The 23,726-nt window shown below is 39.0% G+C and overlaps 1 long non-coding RNA gene across 1 annotated transcript in view; it reads right to left on the bottom strand.

Moving 5' to 3' along the window:
- The window catches only part of LOC103349902 (uncharacterized), a 59,321-nt gene extending 36,655 nt beyond the window's left edge, over positions 1–22,666 (bottom strand). Inside the window, exons 1-2 of the long non-coding RNA XR_007923178.2 lie at positions 22,085–22,666; positions 1,025–1,109 (exon numbers count right to left, since the gene is read on the bottom strand). This is a non-coding gene — a long non-coding RNA (uncharacterized lncRNA). The remainder of the gene's footprint in view (positions 1–1,024; positions 1,110–22,084) is intronic.
- Between the last annotated feature and the right edge of the window lie 1,060 nt (positions 22,667–23,726).

The following is a 23,726-nucleotide window of genomic DNA, read 5'->3' as shown; positions in this document are numbered from 1 at the left end:
TTTAAAAATAAAATAAATTAGAATCCATATTCTATCAAAAAAAGAGGTAAGGACAATGGGGCCAGCTCTGTGGAGTAATAGATTAAGCCCCTGCCTGTGGTGCTGGCATCACCAATTTGAGTCCTGGTTGCTCCTCTTCTGATCCAGCTCCCTGCTGATGCCCTGGGAAAGTGTTGGAGGATAGCCCAAGTTCTTACACCACTGCACCCACATGGGAGACCCAGAAGGGGCTCCTGGCTCCTGGTTTTGGATTGGCCCACCTCTGGCCATTGTGGCCATTTAGGGAGTGAACCAGCAGGTGGAAGACCGCTCTCTCTGTCTCACCCTCTGTAACTCTGCATCTCAAATAAATACATCTTTTAAAAAATTATCTTTAAAAAGTTTACATAATCTGATGAAAATATCTTTAAATTCTACATACTTTGAATACTCTTGCATCTTATTTTTATGATCTTTTTTTGAGTATTACTGTCAATTAAATAAAATCCAGGTTTCTCATTTTAAAATAATCACCTTTCTAACAAATGACTTCCTGTCATTCAATTCAAAATTTCACCCTATTCCCAGTGTGTCTTCCTTCTCTGCTTTTCCTCTACTATTTTTCACAGTCATATTCTTTCTCATTCACCTCTTGTTGTCTGTTTCACCCATTATAAATTAAGTTCCATGAAGGGGAGGGCTTTTTCGTTACAGTATCACCAAAGATTAGAATGTAATTTGGCATCCCCTAAGAGTTTGGTGAATTGATGAGTGCTTTGTTTATGCTCTTCTGACTCAAGTACACTTGTTTTCCTTCTTTACATGTTCCTGGGAATGTTACCATAGCTGTTATAGGCCACTGAACTCTCCTTTCAACACTTACATAGAAATAAAATTCTTGAGATTATGGAGCCCTTGGAATATTGCTATACATGGACTCTATTTGTGGTTTGAAGAACAAGGACTTGCATGCGAAAAACTATTACTCATATCTGTTCAGTTAACTTCTGCTGCAGAGTGTGTTGAGAGTTCTGACTGGACTTACCTTCAAATTCCAGTAGGTAGGTTTAAACTCAACACATTATTTCATGAATGCCCGGTGAGCTTCTGTTTCTGTTTTGTGAAAGACTCTGTAAAAAGTTTAAAAAGATAAGTGACAAGTTGGCAGAAACATTTGCAAAACACATTGTGATAAAAGATTGGTATCTAAAATATGTGAACTCTTTAAACTCAACAATAAGAAGAGTAAAAATTCATAAGAAATAGGCAAAAGATATGAACAGATCACTAAAGAAGATATGAGGTTACTTCAAAAAGTTCATGAAAAGATTAAAAGATGAGTTTATATCGGTGAAACAAAATTTGAAATTCATTCATAGTTTTTTAATAATGCTCATTTTCTATGATCTTTTTGAAGATTCCCTTGTACAGATGGCAAAAAAGGTATAAGAAAAATTGCTCAGTGTCATATGTCATTATGGAATTTTAAATTAAAACAACCATGGGGTCAGGTGTTCAGCATATCTAAAAAGATGCTAATTAAGATGCCCACAATCTATTTTGGAGTACTTAGGTCTGAGTTATGGCTCCACTCTTGATTCCAGCTGCCAGCTAAAGTGGACCCTGGGAGGCAGAAGATGGTGGCTCAAGTGGTTGGGTCCTTGTCACTCACATGGATGACCTAGATTAGTTTCCTGGCTCTGCTCTAGATTTTGCGGGTATTTGGGAAATAAGCCAGCAGCTAGGAGCTCTCTGGAAAATAAATAAAAAATAATAGAAAAGAATAATGATATGTTAATACACATCTACTAGACAGGCTAAAATCTGAAACACTGGCAACACCAAATTCTGGCAAAGATGTGGAACAACAGGTGTTCTCATTCATTGCTGGTGACAGTTTGAAAAGGTAATGCCACTTTGGACATCAGCTTGGCAGTTTTTACAAAGTTAAATATACTCCTACTGTTGTGGGAAAGTAGGTAGCTAGGGGAGAAGCTAAGGTCTCACAGTTCCTTGCTGACCAGCACAACAGTGTGGATTGATGATTGACAGCTCCAGCTGAGCTGAGGTCTGACTGCTTACAACTGAGGCTGAATAGCAGCTGGGTAGCTCCTTGCTAATCTACTTGACAACGTGGGTAGGTGATTGACAGCTCCAGGTAATTCACATTTTGACTGCTGTGGCCGCTCATATGGCCACACAGACTGCCTGGTCTGGCCCACATAAGAAATCCTCTTCTGTGCACTATCCAAACACCTTTCCCTTTCTCTGCACAACCCAAGCCTCCCGTTCAGTGCACTGTGCAAGCCTACCTCCCGTGAACCAGCAAGCTCCGCTCTCTCCCTTCAGAGTAGCAGAAATCTTGAATGCTATAATGTTGTGAAGTTGCAACCAGAACAAGCCAGAAGTGTTCAACATGACTGTAAGATGTGTCCCCACAAAGACAGTTCGGTCATTATAACGTCATTACAATAAAATGCCCACTCCCATGATGCATTTGGTGCCATGACATTCTAGGGGATACGGAAATAGGTGATGCTTGAGCTATGTTCCAAATTCAATCCCTGGACATAACTCCCTTGACTCTGGAGGGTATGAAGGAAAGGCCTAAACTTGTCAACAGGACTTTTTCTTTGTGGGGGCTTTTTGTTGGATGTTTTTCCTTGGAGAGAGATTTTCTTTATTCCTGGAGTTTTGTGCTTTTGGCTGTTTTGTTAATGCACAACCTAGCTCTTGAGCTTACACTTTTGTTTTACTCCAAATAAATCCTGATTTTTTGTATATCTTTATGTTCCCGCTTTGAATTAGTTCACTCATAGATGGATGACCATGCAATAAGCCTTTCTGGGAGTGTTGCAGCCAACGTTACCACACCACTCAGCATTTGTGATTCTAAGTATTTATCTAAATAAATTGAAAACTTAATCCATAGAGAAACCTTCACACACATGTGTATACCAGTTTTATTCATAATTGTCAAACATGGAAGCAAACAGAGATTCTTTAGTTGGTTAAGGGACATGCAAATTGTGGTACAACCAGACAATGGAATATTACTCAACAGTAAAAGTAAATGAGCTATCAAAGACTTGGAAGAAGCTTAGAAACATATTACAAAGTGAACAAAACCACTGGATGATTTCAATTCAGCTATGATATTATAGAAAAGTCAAAACAATGGAGACAGTAAAGAGATCAGTCGTTGCTAAGGTGTCAGAGGGATGAATAGGCAGAATACAGGGGGTTTAGTGGAGTGGTGGATATATGACAGTATAGATTTTCCAAACCCCACTGAAATATACAACACGTGGAGTGAATCCTACTGTAATCTATTGACTAAATAATAATAACATGAATGGCCCATCAACAGTAACAAAAGTACCACGCTAACTCAAGACGCTAACAAAATTAGGGGATTTGTGGAGATGGGTACCCCCGGGATCATATGGGAACCTTCTTTGTTTCTGTCCAACTTTTCTGTAAATCTAAAGTTGCCCTAAAAATAAACTATTTTAAAATAACTAGATATAGTCACAAAGGCAGTAGTTCTTCGAATGTAAGGTCATGGATAGAGAAATTGAAGGGAAATGTGGGATAGGAATGTGAATTTAAGAATTTAAGAGCTGGCGCTGTGGTGCAGCGGGTTAACGCCATGGCCTGAAGCTCCGGCATCCCATATGGGTTCCAGTTCTAGTCCCAGCTGCTCCTCTTCCGATCCAGCTCTCTGCTACGGCCTGGGAAAGCAGTAGAAAATGGCCCAAGTGCTTGGGTCCCTGCACCCGTATGGGAGACCTGGAGGAATCTCTTGGCTCCTGGCTTCAGATTGGCACAGCTCCAGCCATTGTGGCCATCTGGGGAGTGAACCATCAGATAGAAGACCTCTGTCTCTCTGCCTCTGCCTCTCCTCTCTCTGTGTAACTGACTTTCAAATAAATAAATAATCTTTCTTTAAAAAAAAGATGACTTCAATGCTTCATTCTATTGCAACTGTCACTCATTAAATGGCCATGGTTCTCTGCTGAGGAGAAGACTATCCCAGAGTTGGTTTCTCATTTTTATGGCATAGTGGGCTCCCAAGACCAGTTTGAAAGCCTTGATGTCTCAAACAATGCTTTCCCCACTCACTGTTCTTTTATCTGATAAAATGACATAAAAATGTCTAAAGTGGAAGTGAAACAGAACCCTGTTTCACCTGAAAAGAGCCTTAATTATGAGCCTTAATAATGCAGAAGCAGGCTCCACCAAGAAAGGGCTCTTTAAGCACTTTCCTTGTCACTCTGTTCTTAAGCCCCAAGAGAACAGGTGGAAATCAAGTGTGCTGATCCCTATTCTGAAGACATAACATAGACCTTAGTTCTCAGGGGTAAGTTGGTTAGCTCTTGATGGATCCAAACACTTTCATGAAGATTAAGCCAAACACTTGGGACAGCCGGCTGAACTTGGGGATAGTTAGTGAATTTAGAATGGTCCAAGACCTGTTGATATCCTGCCAAATATAGGAATAAGGGTGAGAGAGGGCTGTGGGGGCTAATGTATGGAAAACAATATTATCTCTTTTTTCAAACAGTACATATGTTAACCAGAGCATGATCTTCCTTAACATACTCACTACTTCATTCTAGAAACAAATATTTACCCATCTCTGGGGTTGGAAGAAATCAGTACACCTAGACTTTGATATAAATCAAAGATCAGTTGCATTTCTTGGCTCAAATATTGAAGCAAAGGAAAACAGTCTCTCTGATGATTTATTAACACCTGATTTTTGACAGAAAATTATTTGCAAGATGCGCTATGACCTGACCATTAAACAGACCATTAAAGCCTCTGAGGGGAATTTTATGATATCCACTGTGCAAGTCAATGTCAATGAAGGACAAGTAACATTTCCATTTTTGTGAGAGACTGAGCTGTGCCAGACATGACTCTGGGCAGGCAGAAGAATGCATGTCTACAAGTTCTTGGCTTATCTGTGAGGTTGGGCTGCCCTGGGAAGATCATCCACACCTGCTCAGGCTACCCAGTGCAGGTTGCCATGAGCTTGCATTTTATGTTGTTCGTTCTTTCTTTCTTTCTTTCTTTCTTTCTTTCTTTCTTTCTTTCTTTCTTTCTTTCTTTTATTTCTAAGCACTGAAGACAGACCTCAGGTTGAGTACAGAGCAATCGTATAAAATATTAAAATCTAGTCATTTAATTCTCCTGCTTGAAATATTTCAAAGTCTCTCATGGCTCTTACAGTAATGTAAAAAACTTTTAACAAGTCTCTAAGATCACAAGGGTCTGTATCCTGCCCATCTCACCAGCCTTGTTTTCTGCTACTCTTTGTTCACAGTACACCAATCACAAAGGGCTTCCTTTTATTGCTGGAATTGTACATGTTGTCCATCCCTCTGTGTGGAACCTTTTCCCCCTAGCTTGTCCCTCCTCCCAGACTCATACAACCAATTTCTACTCCTACTTAAGATATCAAATTGAAAGATACTTGGAGGGAACCTTTTTGCCTGGCATTCTTGAAGCCATGGTGCCTGAGGTTTCACTAGTATTGCACCTTGTACATTTTTATAACCATCATCATAGTTGTCATTTTCCAGTTGTTTCCTTCTATAATTAGGTGCAGACTCTGGTGTTCTGAGCTGTTTATAATACAGCTTCTACCATGGTTTCAGTTCCTAGCACAGGATCGGGCACAAGGCAGTTGATCAAATACTTCCTGTGGGGACAGGCACTGTGGTGCACCAGGTTAAGCTGCAACTAGGGGCACCTGCATCCTATATTGGATGCTAGTTTGAGTCCTGGATGCTCCACTTCGGATCCAGCTCCCTGCTAATGCACCTGGGAGGTAACAGGTATTGGCTCAAGTACTTGAATTCCTGCCACCCATATGGGAGACCCAAACTGTGTTCCTGGATCCTGGTTTCTGCTTGGCCCAGCCCAGCTGTTATGAATATTCAGTGAGTGATCCATAGATGGATGACCTCTTTCTCTCTATCTCTCTCTTTTTCAAATAAATAAATAAAATGAATATTTAAAAAAATAAATACTTTTTGGGATGCAAAGATTTGACAATGAACTTTGCCATTTCATTTCATGTTGGGATGGTGTATTGAAACTGCATAGCTAGAAGGTTGTTTTAAGGAAAGCATTTTTAAAAAGACATTTATTTATCTGAAAGGCAAAGTTACAGACAGAAAGAGAGAGACAGAGACAGGAAGAGAAAAATATTCCTTCTGCTGGTTCATTTCCCAAATGGCCACAATAGTCACAGCTGGGCCAAACCGAAGGCAGGAGTCAGGAGCTTCATTTGGGCCTCCCACATGGGTGGCATGGGCCCAAGGACTTGGGTCATCTTATGCTGCTTTCCAAGGCCACTGCCAGGGAGCTGGATTGGAAATGGAGCAGCCAGAACAAGAACCTGCACCCATATAGGATACTGGAAAAGCAGGCAGTGACTTAACCAGTTATTCCACAATGCCAGCCCCCAAATATTTTAAGAATCACAAATGGGTCTTGCATTTTTCTTTTCATGTAAACAGGCAATAGCAGGACTGTAAAAGAAATAGAATTGTGAGAATTCAGTTCTTATCCGTCAGAGAGTAAACCAATTGCGGTTTCAATGCAAGTTGAAAGATGTTTCCCACTTGTGTCATCTGTCAGTGGATTTTAATCAGAAGACATATTTATGATTTCACTTTTTCTGAATGGTCTTGTAAGTGGACTGCTGCATTTCTCAGTATTATATTTTGCATATGGTTTGTGCTTCTGAAAGTCATGTTGAAATTTAATCCTCATTATGAGATATTGAAGGTTGAACTAGATGGGGCCTTTAAGAGGTAATTAGGGCTCTACTGTTAGGAAATGGTTAAAGCAGTTAATAGATTACTGGATTAAAGAGTTACCATAAGAGTCTGCTATAAAAGGCAGCTTCACTCAACTGTGGCCTGGGAGTACAGTGGAGGATGGCCCAAGTGCTTGGGACCTGCACCCACATGGGAGACCAGGAGGAAGCACCTGGCTCCTGGCTTCAGATCAGTGCAGCGCGCCGGCCGCAATGCACCAGCTGTGGCAGCCACATTGGGGGTGACCCAACGGAAAAAGGAAGACCTTCCTCTCTGTCTCTCTCTCTCTCTCACTGTCTAATTCTGCCTGTAAAAAAAAGAAAAAAAAAGCCAGCCTGATTGATTAAGTGCAGGGTCTTTGTTTCTTGCCATGTGATACTCTGAGACTCCATCAGCGAGAAGGCAAATATACAAAATGTACTATGTTTTCAAAGTACAGGCAAAGTCATTTGGGCTTATATCCCAGTTCTTTGGCTAGGAAGCCACTTAAAATTCTCAGGAGAAGACTTTCTTTTCTCTTTCATGGGTGAAAGGGGAGGGTCTCAGAGATGCTTCCTCTTCTACCACTTGAAGACCCAAGGCTTCTCTTTGTGAGGATGGAGAGGGTTCCTTTGTCTTCTGAGAATTCAGAACCTTGGCGCTATGGACAAAATGTTTGTGTTCACCAAAAATCATACAAAAGTCATACGTTGAAATCATAATCCACAATGTTATGGTATTACGAGGTGGAACCTTTGGGAGGGAATTATGCTATGAGGGGATCAATGCCTTTATAAGGAAAGGTGGGGGGAGATGCTCCTTCTGTCCATCAGGTGAGGATACAAGAAGATAGTTGGTTATCTGCAAGTCAGGAAAAGGGTATTTGCCAGAACCCAACAATGCTGGCAACCTGATCTTGGGGTTCAGCTTCTAGAAATGTGAGGAATAAATTTCTGTTTTTTAAACCACCCAGTATACTGTGATCATTATGACAACCAAAACTGGCTAAGATAGTCAACAATATTTGTTGTAGCTCTTCTGAGAATTGTGTTTGAATAAAAGACATGTAGTGTGGATTATGTATTTTTATGTTATAAATATACAAGATACTAGGAAAGTATTTATTAACATATTAACATTAGATAGAGTTCTTTATAAAATGAACATGTGTATGATCCTTGTTTAGGAAATTCAATGCTACAAAGAGAATTTTCCTTGAATATTGGAGATTTTCCCATGACTCCACATTGAGTACTAGCTTTTATTTTCTAGAATTACCATTGCAAATGCAGAAACTATAAAAGATTGGAATAAAAAAGACCCAAAGGTATACTCTGAAAGTTTCAATTTTTGCCTCCTTAATTACTGATATGAGTTTATTTTCTCCTAACTTCTTTCTTCTCTCTAAAATTAAAAGCCAGAAAACTGCAACTAAGTTATCTAACTTATCATTGTTTTGGAAGTTTTCTCATAAATTTAAGAGATATAATTGTGTCTCCTACTACATTCTACTAAGTTGAATTTTCTTTGGTCTAAACATAAGTAGGGGGAATTCACTTTATCTTTGATGTCTAAGAAGACTTTTTATAGAGTTTGAGAAGTAGGTTTGTCAATAGATTTTTTTCCCGCACATGTGATTTTCTCATCCCAAACAACTCCCTGTGGAAGAATAATTTTTATCTTATCAATAATTTATTTTTATTGGCTGCCTACTCTGATGTAGAAATTGTATTTCTAGGAAGATAAAACCGGTCTATATTGTAGCTGGTTACCAGAACTTGGCAAGAAGGAACGAAGCTACATGAATAAAGATGGAAACTGAGAAGGGAACCAGGATCATTTCCACTATTTCTTAACTGGCAAAGGAAGATTTATTTGTGGGTAATATAGGTAAAAATTGGTGACATAATACAAAACATGAGCATTTCACAAGTAAGGGTGCTAACATGGAGGGTCTAATATATATCTGATATTACACACACACACACACTTCATTCAATCTTTATAGTAGAGATGTGAGATCAATGTTATTATCCACATTTCGTAGATGTCAGGCTGCATGTCATAGCACACATCATCAGTAGGGAATTCAAACCTGGTCTCTCTGACTCTTAGACTTGTCCTTTATATTATGCTCATTTGTCTGTCATACCAAAATAATTAGATTATTTTAGCATATTCAGAAGTGGGATGGAAAAGAAATATGCATGTGTACATCTTGATTTTTAAATTTTTTTCTTACTTTTCAGATTTATATAAAGGGGACAAATTTCATATATACAGTTTTCAGTGCATAATGATACTTCCCACTGTACCCTCCTTCACTCACTCTTACCCTTCCTCCTCCTCCTATTCTTATTTTCTTTTAATTTTTACAACAACAAACTTTGTTTTCTTTATAATCAGAAACTTAACCCTCCACAATGGTCAAGGCTGGGTCAGGCCAAATCCAGGAGCTTTATCCAGGTCTCCCACGTAGAGACTCGAATGGTACAGGCTCACATGCTTGGGCCATCTTCCACTGCGTTTCCCAGGCCATTAACAAAGTGCTCCATTGGAAATAGAACAGCTGGGTTACGATGGGGTGCTGGCATCACAGGCAAAATACTAATTCCAGACCTCCATGAAACTTTTGAATTCCCCCCATTTGTCTAATTGCAGAAGATAATGTAGAGAATGGGGAGAAATAATATTTGAAGAGATGATGGCTAAGAATTTTAAGAATTATTAAAAGCTGTTGAGTTTCAAATCCATAGTTGATAGCACAACAAATAAAGGTGTTATCATGGTAAAAAAATCAATGACCAGGAGTAGAAGTTTGTGGAATAAAAATGTGATCAGTTCAAAGGAAAAGTAATAGGAGGATTATCTTCCCAACAACAACACACTGAGAAAATACAGTCAGCCCTCTTTATCCATGGATTCCACATCTACAATTCAACCAACTATGGGTCAAAATATCAAGAAAAAACAGTTGCATCTGTCCTGAACATGTACAACCTTGTTTTTGTTCATTGTCATTATTCCCTAAATAATACAATGCAACTATAATATATATGTATTTATGTACATATCTAATTACCTTGTATTAGGCATTGTAAGTAGAGATGATTATGTAAAATATATTATGATATATGTAAGTAGAGATGACCATATACTTCAGATGATTTAAAGTATATGGTAGGATACATATAAGTTATATGCAAATACCATGCCATTTTCTATAAGAAACTTGAGTATCAACATAATTTCATATCTTCAGGGATTCTTTGAGCCAATCCCCAGTGCCTGTTGAGGGATGACTGCATAATAGAATATTATCTTCTATGTCCCAGGAGAGAAAAACTAAAATATAAGAATTCTGAAAGAAGTTGCTGAAATACTCAAAGAAACTATCTTTCAGTAATGAAAGAGTAATACAAATGCTTCCAGTCAAATTAAAAGCCTGAAAGCTCATCACATTAGACCCTCACAAAAGAGAGTTTAAAAGGTGTACACTGGGTTAGGAAAATTATCCCAGAATGAAGGTATGAGGCCTACAAATGAATGAGAAGCAAAGAAAGTGGTAAATATAGGGGGATTCTTACAAACATAAAGCAGAAATACCTTCTGATGCTTATGGTTCTAGAGCAAGATGAAACTAAAATACTTGACAAAAACAACATGGAAATTAGAGTACGATTTGAGTCAAAGTGTTCAAAGAATGCTTTATTCAGAAAATGAGAAAAAATTAGTGAATTTTCTCATTACAATAGCTAGTTGTACAGAATATACAATTTATGAAATAGTGGAAAATGAAAAATATAAGCGAGGAAATGAAGAAAAATGGGATTCGAATGAAGGAAAGAGAAAATGGGAAAAAGAGACAAAGTGAAACACATAGAAAGCATAAAATTAACTAGAGGGAAAAAATCAAAATTTACCCATATTCATGAGAAATTGAAAGAGAGTAGACTTTCCAATGTTTTTCCTAAAAATGTTCCAATGTTTTTTGTTGTACTGAATGACAAAGCAAAGGCAACAATATGTCTTTTATAAAAGACATCTTTAAGTCAGAAGGTTGAAGCAACCAGGGAGAGTTTAGCAAAGTGTGGAGGCATTTTTGATGTCTAGGGAATGAGGAGTGCTGTTGGAATTTAGTGAGTGGGGGCCAAAGATTCTGGAAGATAGTTCTCTGAGATAGTGATTAAAAGTAGAAGAATTTTAAAAGATGATCTGTATATATTTTCCTAAATATCTTTTGTAGTATCATATAACTCAAAAATCCCAGTGTCTTATTACAAGTAAAAATCATGTATTTCTTATTCATGTCCATCATGGGTCACCTGGAGCTCTGTTCCACATCCCCAGCCTTCAAAATTCAGGATGTCAAAGCATCCTTTCAACTGAATAGGGCCAGCAATCAGGAGAGGAGGAGGGCCTCAAAGGGCAGTTTCAGATTCATCTGTTTCCACTTACAGATCATTTAGTGGGAGTTGTTCCTCAGCCCACCAAACCACCAAAATAAAGTGCCAGAAAGGAAGAAAATAAAACCATTTGGCAAACAGAAGGAAACATTTTCATACCAGGCAGAAAACAAAGGAAAGCTGCTGTAACCACATTGCCATCAAATGGAACAGATTTTGAGAGAAAAGCATTAATAGTGATGAAGATGTTCCCTTAACAATGAGAAAACCTTTCAATTCACACAAAGTTTTAACAATTCTAAACTCAAAATAATCTAATAACATAGCCCAAAGTAAATAGATCCAAACGTCACAAAACCAGAAGAACAGAGGAATCTAACAGCAGGGCATCTGAAAATCAAAATTTCCAGGTCTTGTCTTGTTGTCAAGCAGACCAGCTAAAAATCTTTACAAAGGTTGGTCCCCAGAACTTCCCCAGCACCACTGGGCATCATACTTTGTTTAGGCTTTCTACCTTTCTCGAGGGACTTGCCTGGCTCCCTCAGTGCAAGGTTAGAATATAAGAACATTCTACTGCTCTGCTCAGTGACCTCCTATACCATGCAGAGTAAAAGGAAATATCTTTACAATGACCTTCAGTGCCTATTTAATTTCTCTTCACTCCCATTTTTCTTTCTGATCAAGTCTATTTCTCTGCCCCCAGCTCACCTCAGTCTTGTCATACTGGCCAGTATTGTTCTTCACCAATACTGGGTATATGCACTATGTATCGAATTATGTTCTCCATGTTCATATATTAAGCTCTAACTCCCATACTTCAGAATATGAATGTATTTGGTAAGGGGGCTTTCAAAGAGGTAATTAAGTTAACAGGAAGCTGTTATGGTGTGGCCAAATTCAATACGACCAGTGTTCATAGAAGCAGAGGTTAGGACATACAGAGAGGCATCAGTGTATACCCGTACTGTGTTACAACCATGTGGAGACACAGCAAGAGGTGCCTTCTGTGAGCCAAGGAGAGAGACTTCAGGGGAAATGAACCTTCATCTTGGACTTCCAGCTTCCAGAACTGGGAGGGGGAATAAAGTTCAGTTTTTTAAGCCACTCAGTCAGTGGTGTTTTGCTGTGGCAGCCTTAGCAAATGAATACAGTCACCCCAGGACCTTTGCACCTTTTGTATTTGTTCAGCATACTCTTTCCACAAATACTCATATCTCATTTTCTTACTAACTACAAGTAGGTATTTACACAAATGTATTTTCCTGGCCACCTCATGTAGAATTACATCTTCCCCCTCCCAACACCCTATCACTCTTCCCTGATTTCTTTCTTTCATAGCATTCACTCCTTTTAACTTCCATCCATTATATTCATCTTATTCTCTGTCTCATCACTAGCTCCACAAGGGAAGAGATTCTTGCCTATTTACCTCACTGCTTTATTCTCAGCACCCACATAGTGCTTGTCACAAAGCAGGCACTCAGTAAAAATTTATCATGTACGTCTTAGCAAATGTCTTTTGGGGATCGCAATGTTAAGTATTTAAGTTACTGGTTGTTTGGGAGGTGACTGGCGTTCTGTACAAAGGGATCGAAGCCCATTGGTAAGGAGACACGAATAGCTGTGAGGTTTCATAGGCAGGCAATTACAGGGCTCACCTGTAACCTCACCCAGAAAGAACAGCTAACTTGCCACTGAACAGAACTTCTCTGGGATTTCAAAATTACAGTCAGTAATCCTGGCAATTAGACCACAATCATTTCCTTTATCTGTGGTGGTAATTAGTAGATATATAGGTTTATTTTGTTGTTGTTGTTAAAAAGAGTAGTTTCTTCTTCTGTTTTTAAATAACTAAAGTAGAAATTCCATTATTTAGTTTGGAAAATAGAGTTTCAAGGTTGATGTCTGGCATAGGAGTTAATGAACTGTGTGAGATGCCTACATTCCCTATTGGTGTGCCTCCACTTCAATCCAGCTTCCTGCTAATGCACACTATTGGAGGTGGCAGGTGAAGACTCAAGTACCTGAGTTTTTGCCATTCACATAGGAGACCTGGATTGAATTCTTAGCTCCTGGCTTCTGCCTGGCCCAGTTTTAGCTGTTGCAGCCATTTGGGGAGTGAACCAGCACATAGAAGCACTTTATTTTCTTTCCTTCCTTCCTTCCTTCCTTCCTTCCTTCCTTCCTTCCTTCCTTCCTTCCTTCCTTCCTTCTTTCCTTCCTTCCTTCCTTCCTTCCTTCTTTCCTTCCTTCCTTCCTTCTTTCCTTCCTTCCTTCCTCCCTCCCTCCCTCCCTCCCTTCCTCCCTTCCTTCTTCTTTCTTTTCTCTTTTTCATTCATTCATTTTACTTTCCTTCCTTCCTTCCCTCCCTCCTACCTTCCTTCCTTCTTTCCTTCCTTGTTCTCTCTCTTCCTCTCTCTCTCTCACCCCATCTCTTTCATCTCTATCTTTATCTCTATCTCTATATATATCTCTATATATCCATGTCTATCTCTATATCTATCTCTATCATCTCTCTGCCTCCTTGCCTTTCAAGTAAAGGAAAACAAATACAAAAAATTAAAAATAGAAGAAAAGAGATTTTTCAATAATTATTGCATTGCAGTGGAGAGGAACTCTGTGTGTGTGCATGCACAGTTGGATTTTAAGGTTGTACTAGAATATTTAGCAGGGAAAGAGTATGTTTTATTTGCCCTCCTGGCTCTTTTAATTTCCATTTCACTCTGTAGTAAATGGATTTGTTGTCCTGAGGCAGGCTCCACTGATTTGAATTTAAAAATTCACTTCCTTTCATTTTGCATCTGTGCATAACCCAGGAATTCAATTGTGCACCAAACATATTACTTTAAACAAATAAGAAAATTGAAATATTTTCAGATGACTTGACTTTTGCCAATAAGGTGAAATGTGGCCTGAAATGGTATGAACATATTTCATATGGGAATTGAGAATAGTTATGGATCTTTTTGAAATTGACCAGAGCGGTTGGAATCCCATGTCATCATTTCTCAATGACAGTAGTCAAATTCTACAATCTCTTTATGTATTTCTTCTGTATTTCTGAAACCCATAATTCAAAATTCCATAAATGAGGATAAAAACATTTACCTCATCTAATGCTTGTAAGGTTAGATGAGATAATGCATATAAAGCTTTGAGACCAATGCTTGTCACACTGTAAATTTGTGCAAATATTAACACTTTTAAAAATACTCATTATCTCATAGCTTGACTTGGATAGTCTCTTCCCTGTTTCTCTAAGTTTTCACACTGGCAGAAAAATTTCTTTAAAAACACAATGACGCACTAACATCTAAACCTTTTAAAAGTACTCTTACTTAGGCTCCTTTTCTCCCTCTCTCAAGAAATCTAGAAGGCTAGACTGTACAGGAATTGAATTGGAAAACTGAAGACTCCTTTGCATTGTAAAGACAAAAACATTCATTTCTGGCAGCTTTGAACACAGTATAATACAAACAGAGATTAGAAATAAATCTATTACTTCTGAATATTTTTGTTTGTTCCTTTATTAGACCAGGTGTACAGAATTTAAGATCAAACCAGCTCTTTGGTAACTCATTTTCTGGCATTTGGTAGCTGTATGCCAGGTAGTTGTGGGCAGCCCAGAGCCCTTCTTTTTTTTTTTTTTTCCTCTTTTTTTATTTAGTATATATAAACTTCCAAAGTACAGTTTATGGATTGCAATGGCTTCCCCCACCCTATAATTTCCCTCCCACTCACACCCCTTCCATCTCCCGCTCCCTTTCCCATTCCATTCACATCAAGATTCATTTTCAGTTATCTTTATATACAGAAGATCGATTTAGTATATATTAAGTAAAGATTTCATCAGTTTGCACCCACACAGAAACACAAAGTGTAAAATACTGTTTCAGTACTAGTTATAGCATTACTTCACCTTGGACAACACATTAAGGACAGATCCCACATGAGAAGTAAGTACACAGTGACTCCTGTTGTTGACTTAACAATTTGACACTCTTGTTTATGGCATCAGTAATCTCCCTAGGCTCTAGTCATGAGTTGCCAAGGCTATGGAAGCCTTTTGAGTTCTCCAACTTCGATCTTATTCCGACAGGGTCATAGTCAAAGTGGAAGTTCTCTCCTCCCTCCAGAGAAAGGTACCTCCTTCTTTGATGGCCCTGTTCTTTCCACTGGGATCTCACTCGCAGAGATCTTTCATTTAGGTCTTCTTTTTTTTTTTTTCCCAGAGTGTTTTGGCTTTCCATGCCTAAAATACTCTGATGGGCTCTTCAGCCATATCCGAATGCCTTAAGGGCTGATTCTGAGGCCAGAGTGCTATTTAGGACATCTGCCATTCTATGAGTCTGCTGTGTATCCCGCTTCCCATGATGGATCGTTCTCTCCCTTTTTGATTCTATCAGCTAGTATTAGCAGACACTAGTCTTGTTTGTGTGATCCCTTTGACTCCTAGACCTGTCAGTGTGATCAATTGTGAACTGAAATTGATCACTTGGACTAGTGAGATGGCATTGGTACATGCCAGCTTGATGGGATTGTATTGGAATCCCCTGGCACATTTCTAACTCCACCATTTGGGGCAAGTCCGATTGAGCATGTCCCAAATTGTACATCTCCTCCCTCTCTTATTCCCACTCTTATATTTAACAGGGATCAGAGCCCTTCTTAGAACAGGAAAGAGAGGCCCAACTTTGGCCCACCTCCTTTGGCCAAGTGCTTCTTTGTCACATGAGGAGTTTGTGGGGCCAGGAGGACACACCCACCTAGAGCTCTTGTCCCCCCTTTCTAGGTCATACAGTCAGCACCCAAGACCCCGAAATTCCCAACCCAAATGACTTCAAATCAACCTCCAAAGTTTGTCTTCCTTAAGCAGACCACGGACAGTGTTTATATCCACAGGCCCAAGACTTAGCCAAGGAGCAATAGTTTTGAGAGTGGGGAACTAAATCAGGAGTGTGAATGTAACTGCATATGTGAGCCATGGTGTCTAGCAGAGGAGCAAATATATTTAATTTAGCTGTTTGTTTCTTCATTTATATAACTTTCGTGTTACATTACTTTATTAGTTGTTTTTCCACTGCTATAACAAAATATCCAAGGTGGAGAAATTATAAAGAAAATTGATTTGTTAAGTTCACAGTTTTGGGATCTGATTGTTCAAATAGCATTGCATTGGCTCTCATAGCGATTCTCTGGTTTCTTCACCTCATGGAAGGTGGCTTCATGGCAGGAGCACATAAGACAGGGAGAGATAACAAGGTGAGGCAGGAAGCCAGAGAGTGGGGAAGGGTCAGGCTTATTCTTTTGTAACAGTTGACTCTCAAAGGAGGTAACCAGAAGCCCCATGAGTACTACCTTAACCTCTTTGGAGAGCAATCTCCCACTAGATTCCATCTCTTACTTGGCTTAGAACTTCTCACATCACCATACTGAGGACCAAGCTTGCAAACTTGGGGGACACACTTAAATTATATCTAAACCATGGCAGTTATGGTAGGTAAATTTCCATTTGCACTATTGTTCCAGACCCTACAGCTGTTGGAGGCAGTCTGCAGCACAGAACATGTTACAAAGAGTCATTTTTTACATACTGTCAGAGCCAACAACCTTCAAGGTCAATGTCATGAAATAACCTCATTTTACAGAACAAAATATATGGATCCTTTAGGTGTTGGCAATATGTATAGCTTGATAGATTCTTTGATGAAAGAAGACATAGGTGCTATTAATTCAGGAGATAGAATGATTAAGCATGGCTTCCACCAAGTGAATTACTGCATTTGAAATTTATCAGATGATATTGGCATTTTCTTATGTGTTTCATATGCTTAAAAAATGATTTGATTAACTTTCCCTGACAAGTGGTGGATGGAAGTAAACCCATGAACCACACAAGCCTTACTCGCCTTCAGTCACTGCTACTTTCTAGGAGGTTCTAGCCCAGCCCTTCGATGTGAAGCACACACAGTGGTGTGTGTGTGTGTGTGTGTGTGTGTGTGTGTTTGTCTGCACATATTCATGTCATTATTCCACTGTACACTAGAATTAGCTGTTTGCTGTCATTGAAGTAATGACGATTTTGTAATCTTCCTGGTATTTATAGCACCTATAACAGAGTCCTGACAAACACACTATAGACACTCAAGTGATCAATTCTAAAAGTCCATATAAAAGCAGGCAAATTTGTGAATTAGTGCACAAATGATGTAAAAATTAGATTCACAAATATGGACAAAGTGGGCAACAGGTGACCATTCTTTTCCATCCGAAGCCACCATGGGAGCCGTTATTGATTGTACCAAGAGCAGATACCCAAGTCAAGGGATCTAACATGACATGATAAATGACTATTAAATCTTGATTAAGATTATTTGCCTCACAAAGATATCAGCAGTTCTAATTACTGAATTCCTCTTTGGAAGTTTGGTTGTAGAATACAGAGCACTGGGAGTAGGGAATGAGGGCAGTGGTTAATACCATACAGAGAGAAAGCCAAGAGTGGGGATATCATGAGTAATCAGAAGCAGAGAGGTCAAGGAAAGCAGCCATAGATATAGAATGAGGGAGAAACACTGGGTCATGGTGGTGAAGGCCAAGGGAATCCAAAAGCTCCACAAGTGAGGAAGAGTTGGAAGTGAGGGGAGTACCTGAGTACATTTGCAGTACTCAGGTTCTTGATAACTTATCAGTTCAGGATGCTCCACAATTCATGAGGCTTGGCCAATTACAATTGATTTTTTTTTTCACAAAGAACTCTTACCACTTAGGTTTTGGTGGAAACTGGAAACATAACACTGACAATAGATAACATTTGTTGAGCTCTTATTTCTTTCCAGAATCATTTATAATTTTTCAAAGATATTCTTTCTAACCTCAAAACAATTCTTTGAAGTGAGTACTGTTATACTGTTATTAATCCATTTTACACAGAAGAAAATAGGGGCAAGAAATGTTAAATGGGGAACAGAACTTTGAATTCAGCTGTAGGTATTATGATTTAGTGCCCAAACTCTAATCAACCATAGGAGACCACCTTGGCATGGTTGAGATTTGTTCTTTGTATTTCCATGTTTATTATTATTTACTGTTCACTGCCTCCCATATCCACATCAGATTCTAGAATGAGTTTGTGTTTCTCACAATCTAGGGTTCTTAACAAATCTAATTCACAACAACATATCTGCCAGACTCAATCACTAGGCAATCAGTTTAAACTCCCCCTGTGTAGGCATATCATCAGAGGTATTAGGATAACCCTGCCAACCACAGAGCAGGCCAACTACTTGGAATATGTTCATTGCTTTGTTTTGTACCTAAGAAGAGTGACACTCCTGTCACAGAATGTCCTGTCCTAAATTCAACTGAATTGTGTGTCTCCTCTCCTGGAATGAGGTCTCCTGAGAGCACAAATTGTTCTTTATTTTTTGTCTCTGTTACCTTTCACACCATCTGGAACAAAGTCAATGCTCCAAAACAGTTCATTGAATGGATGTAGTGCCTTCTTATTTATGCTCTGAGCTACGGTTGTCTATTCACACTCTGTCCTAGCCTGTCTTGGGAAAAAGCAAATTGATGAATAAAGAGATTATACTTAATGCAAAGGGGCTTTCAACTCAGGATGTTGAAATGAAGGCATTTAAAAAATTACTTTGGTATTAAAGACAGATGACCAGAACAATAACTTTGGGTCAAGATGTATATAATTAAGTTAATTACTTTTATTTGCATAGTACTTTAAAAAGTGAAAAGTATCCATTAAAATGTCTTATGCTGTACTCACAGTGTGCCTTGGAAGATGTATTTCTATTGATCTGGAACACCTATTTTTTACTAAATTATGGTGGACAGCAATGTGGTTAGTGTGGTTGTTTTTGCTATTGAAGGCTTGTGTTTCTCTCCACTTGGTGGGTCCTAGAGGGCTTTGCCTAGAGATACTCAGGATTGGGTTGGGGTAAGGGTGAGGATGAAAGAGTTCCATCTTGGTTCATTTGTGATTAAGCCTCTATAGAGGAGATCAAGTCTTTCCACTTGGTGCTGTTGCCATTTTTTCCTCATCCTGCCTGTTTTCCCTAACCTATCACACACTTAACTAGAATGAAGGTTAGAAAAGAATTTTGCAATATCCTAAACTTCACAAGAGATTGTATCTTTACATATAAGGACTTGAGCTTCTGGAAGAAGGGGACACATGCAAACCCCCCACCCCCACCCCGCCCACCCTGTGTGTGTGTGTGTGTGTGTGTGTGTGTTTAGCATTTATTCACTGAGAGAAATATGCAGGAAAGTGAGGGCTTTATTCAGGGGAGAAAGATGTCTAGAAACTAAGTGGGGTCCATATTGGGCAGAGAGCAGGCTGGGAGCCACATGGAGCAAGCATGCAGACAGGAAAGCAGAGAGCTGGCAGCCAGAAGGCTGCCTGCCTCAAGGTGTGGGACAGTAAGAGAAGGGCCCACCATCTTCCAGGCATTTTATCCACTTCTAAAGGGGAGTGGTTATATAGTCTGATGGGCAGGTGGGCATACAGGTGGGGTCAGGTAGGGGCAAGAGATCACACAGAGGGCCTGGTATCCAGTTCACAAGTCCAATCAATTTGATCCTATCTGCCTGCTTGTATCATTTCCCCCTCAGAGATTCCAGACCTTAATCTCAAGGGAAGATGATGGGTGTAGAATCATTATATCTTCTATAGCTGCTTCTTGATTATTAGGGACAAATCACAGGCCCTGCCTGTCCTGAGTCTGGAAGTCTCTATCTCATCTAACCAATTTGTTTTATGGGCTAGAGAATTTTCAGTCAACACCAATCGTTGTGTCCCCTGCATGGTCAGTTATTCTTAGAAGTCATTAAGGTCTGAAATACAATTTATCAATTAGTATAAGCAAAATTTGAACAAAATCAGTTGTAAGTGGAGTGCCCCTTAAGAGGGGAAGAACATATTTTGTAGTCTCCCAGATAGTGGAAGGCGATAGACTACCTTTATGCAGATTATAAGACCATTTTAAGCAGTTTTTGTCAATAACAGCTCCCAGAGAGACTCAAAAGATAAGGCAGGTACAGCATGTTTGCCTTAAGGTGCAACAGTCTTAATGTAATGAAAGCAAAAACTTTACTTATCTTTTTGCTTTTTGAAGAGGTATCCAAGACCTCAATTGGCTTACAGGAATAATCAGGTGTGTCTTTTGAGTTCATCTATGAAGACTCAAGAGGCAGAATTTTAATCCAAATTTTACTGAGGTAGTCATGCTCAGTAGTACCTAGTAAGGTTCCTTCTATTTAAGCTGCAACCGAGAAGCCCTCTGTCTTGTTCTCTTTCTCTCTCGCCATTTCCAGGTGCTCCCCCACCAATAATTTTTCTCCAGCTCCCCACACCTATTTTGGGGAATCTATTGCTTTCTATGGTGAAGATGATTCCACTATGTTTTCTACCTTACTAAACTTTATCCCAATATGAATTCAAGAGGTTCTTCTCTGATGAGTCATTTTTTTGTACTGAAGGGATATAATGGGTTGTAGTCTTGCAAATGAAGATGGACATAGGAGTTGCCAGCCTACTCCAGTCTCCGCAGCAGAGGCAATATGAGTAAATTTACTCACATGTTTTTCTGGAGTGTCATAGCCAAAACTACTTTCTCTTACTAATACAGTCATATCTTATGCAGAGAAAGAATAGTCATTCTGTTCCTTGGGAACAATAAACTGTAGTATTATAAGGGGCTTTACTTTTTTCTGGATTGGATCAAGTTACAAAATCTTAGCTTTTTGTAAATGAGTTTTTCTTTGTGATCTTGGAAGAATTGGCCAACTTGGATTGCATTTCTAAAATTTTAAATCCATTCTTTTTCCACATCAAATTTTGCTCACTTCTCCCCAGGAAGTAGGGTCAATTTATTCTACCATAGCACTAAGAAAATGGAACTGCAGAGAAATTAAGTGAATCACCAAGCAATGGCAGATGTAGGACCTACATGTCTCACTCATAAATATTAATTGTGTACTTTGCAAGGGATTTACTGGCAGTTCTGCAGAAACTTCTGATGGTAAATTATTGAATCTATTTGTTGATCTCATTTCTACATTTCCTTTCCAGTTCCTATTTTATCTTAAATAAAAAAACAGTGTTAAATTTATTCAAAAACTCTTGATTTAAAATGATCAGAACACTAAGGTAAAGTTTCATCTCTTAAATTGCAAACTGGAAATTTCTGAGAACAATAAGACAAAGGTCAGATATTCTTTATGTAATGACTTCTTTACAGGTCCTCCAAGTTGATGTTTATAACACTTATATTTTGCTTAATCATCTCTTTCACTGATACTGTGCCTTCGACATGGTAGAAACTCAATAAATTCTCTATTAGAATTCTACAGATGATTGTGCAGAGAATGCGTTCAACCCAATCATAATGAAATCTAACCTGTACTCCCAGTTAGGTGACTCAAAGAAACTATACATAATAGGATTGTCAGCATGAGAAATACAAAACAAAAAAACACAAGTTTTTATTATTGTTGTACAAGTAACATCCTTAAGAAAAATATGGTCACAGATATAGTAAATCTATGAAATAAAGTTGTATTTTAATATAGCCTGTATATTTATATATCTATTGGCACAGAACCGTAATAAACATTCTCCTTTAAAGATATCATTCATTTTGAAAGTTTCTATTATAATCATCATACTTTTACCTAACCATTTAATCCATTATTTAATATACATTAGAAATGGAATTTTAACTTTTTACCTTAGAACACAAACTTTTTCTTAAGATATTTTCTATAGTCAAAGGCAAAGTTTGTTCTTCCTTTGCACCAAATAGTACCAATTTCTTGCCATTAAACCATGATACTCACAATTGTCTTCCTATATTTTATTCTTACCTTGAAAAAATTTATAGCTGATAACCATGTCCCTCTGAGTCTTCTCTTTTCTGTTACATAAATTTAGCTTTCCTAGGCCCTTCACATATCATCATATCCAATTGTTAGATGTTTTGAGTTGTCCTTTGCATCTCCAGGGGATTGCTATTATCCCCACTGGCCAAGTTGTTGGGGAACTGACGTGCATATGTGAACCATTGTGCAATCACTCGTAGTCATGTCTCCTTTTAGACCTGAGACACTGTCTGAGAGCAGATGGGATCCATGAAGCTTTGTGTCTCCTCACAGGGGGGGAGGAGGAGCAGCCTTGTATCACTGGGTCTGGCTTGATGAGGTAGTGGGAGAACAGGGCAAATACAACACCGGCTGAGTGCCTTCTCTCCCTGGAACATCTTGCAGGGTGTTTGCTGCCTTCTCCTAATGCTTCAACAACTAAGCAGAATGGCAGATGCTGAATAGCTGGTGCTTCCTGTAGCACAGGTTCTATCCTATATCCAAGATTTGACAAGTGCTTTGGTCAGTTGTCAGATCACTATAATTGTCATGTGTTGCTATAGATTGAATATGTCCTCCAAATGGTATGAGAAGGCAACGCTTTTGGAGACAATTAGAAGTCAATGAGGTCATAAAGTATAGGGCCCCATGATGGCCAGTCCTTGTGTTCTGACTTGCCATATGATACTTTTCACTATGTTGGGACATAGTAGAGAGACCCTCACTAGATGCTCATAAACATCTCATCCTCCAGAACCTGGAGCCAAATAAACTTCTATTCTTTACAAGTTATCTAGACTGGGGTATTCAGTTATAGCAATAGAAAATGGATTGAGATACAAATATTTGAAGAAGTAAAAATCAATATCTTGGGATCTCTCGAACCCCTTAGATCTGGCATTTGAAAATAAATTCAAATTCTCTAAGCTCTGGCTGACTCTTCCATTAGGAAATAATAGAAACAACCTTAGAACCAAAAGTGTCCTAGCAAATGTTTGACAGAAGGCTCTCTGGAAAAAAATTATGTTAATCTATACTTATATCAGTAAGCATACTATTCATTTTCCTGATATAACATATGTACATCCATAGCTGACAGGAAATGATAAAACATACAGCATTTTTTGTTTTAAAGCCCATATAGCCAATTGTCTCTTAAAGAATGCGGTAGCACAGATTTGTTGAACTCTTTGTCCTTACATAGCCAATCTGCTGTTGTTGTTGATGAACCAGTGTAGTTTTTTTTTTTTTTTTTTTTTTTTTTTTTTTTTTTTTTTTTTGACAGGCAGAGTGGACAGTGAGAGAGAGAGACAGAGAGAGAAAGGTCTTCCTTTGCCATTGGTTCACCCTCCAATGGCCGCCGCTGCAGCCGGCGCACCGCGCTGATCCTGGCAGGAGCCAGGAGCCAGGTGCTTTTCCTGGTCTCCCATGGGGTGCAGGGCCCAAGCACCTGGGCCATCCTCCACTGCACTCCCTGGCCATAGCAGAGAGCTGGCCTGGAAGAGGGGCAACCGGGACAGAATCCGGCGCCCCAACCGGGACTAGAACCCGGTGTGCCGGCGCCGCAAGGTGGAGGATTAGCCTATTGAGCCACGGCGCCGGCTCAGTGTAGTTCTGATTTGAGTATGGGTTGATAATTGTATCTACA

The sequence above is a fragment of the Oryctolagus cuniculus genome, chromosome 5, assembly GCF_964237555.1.
Source record: "Oryctolagus cuniculus chromosome 5, mOryCun1.1, whole genome shotgun sequence".
Lineage (NCBI taxonomy): Eukaryota > Metazoa > Chordata > Mammalia > Lagomorpha > Leporidae > Oryctolagus > Oryctolagus cuniculus.
This window is presented reverse-complemented; position numbering and strand designations above follow the sequence as displayed.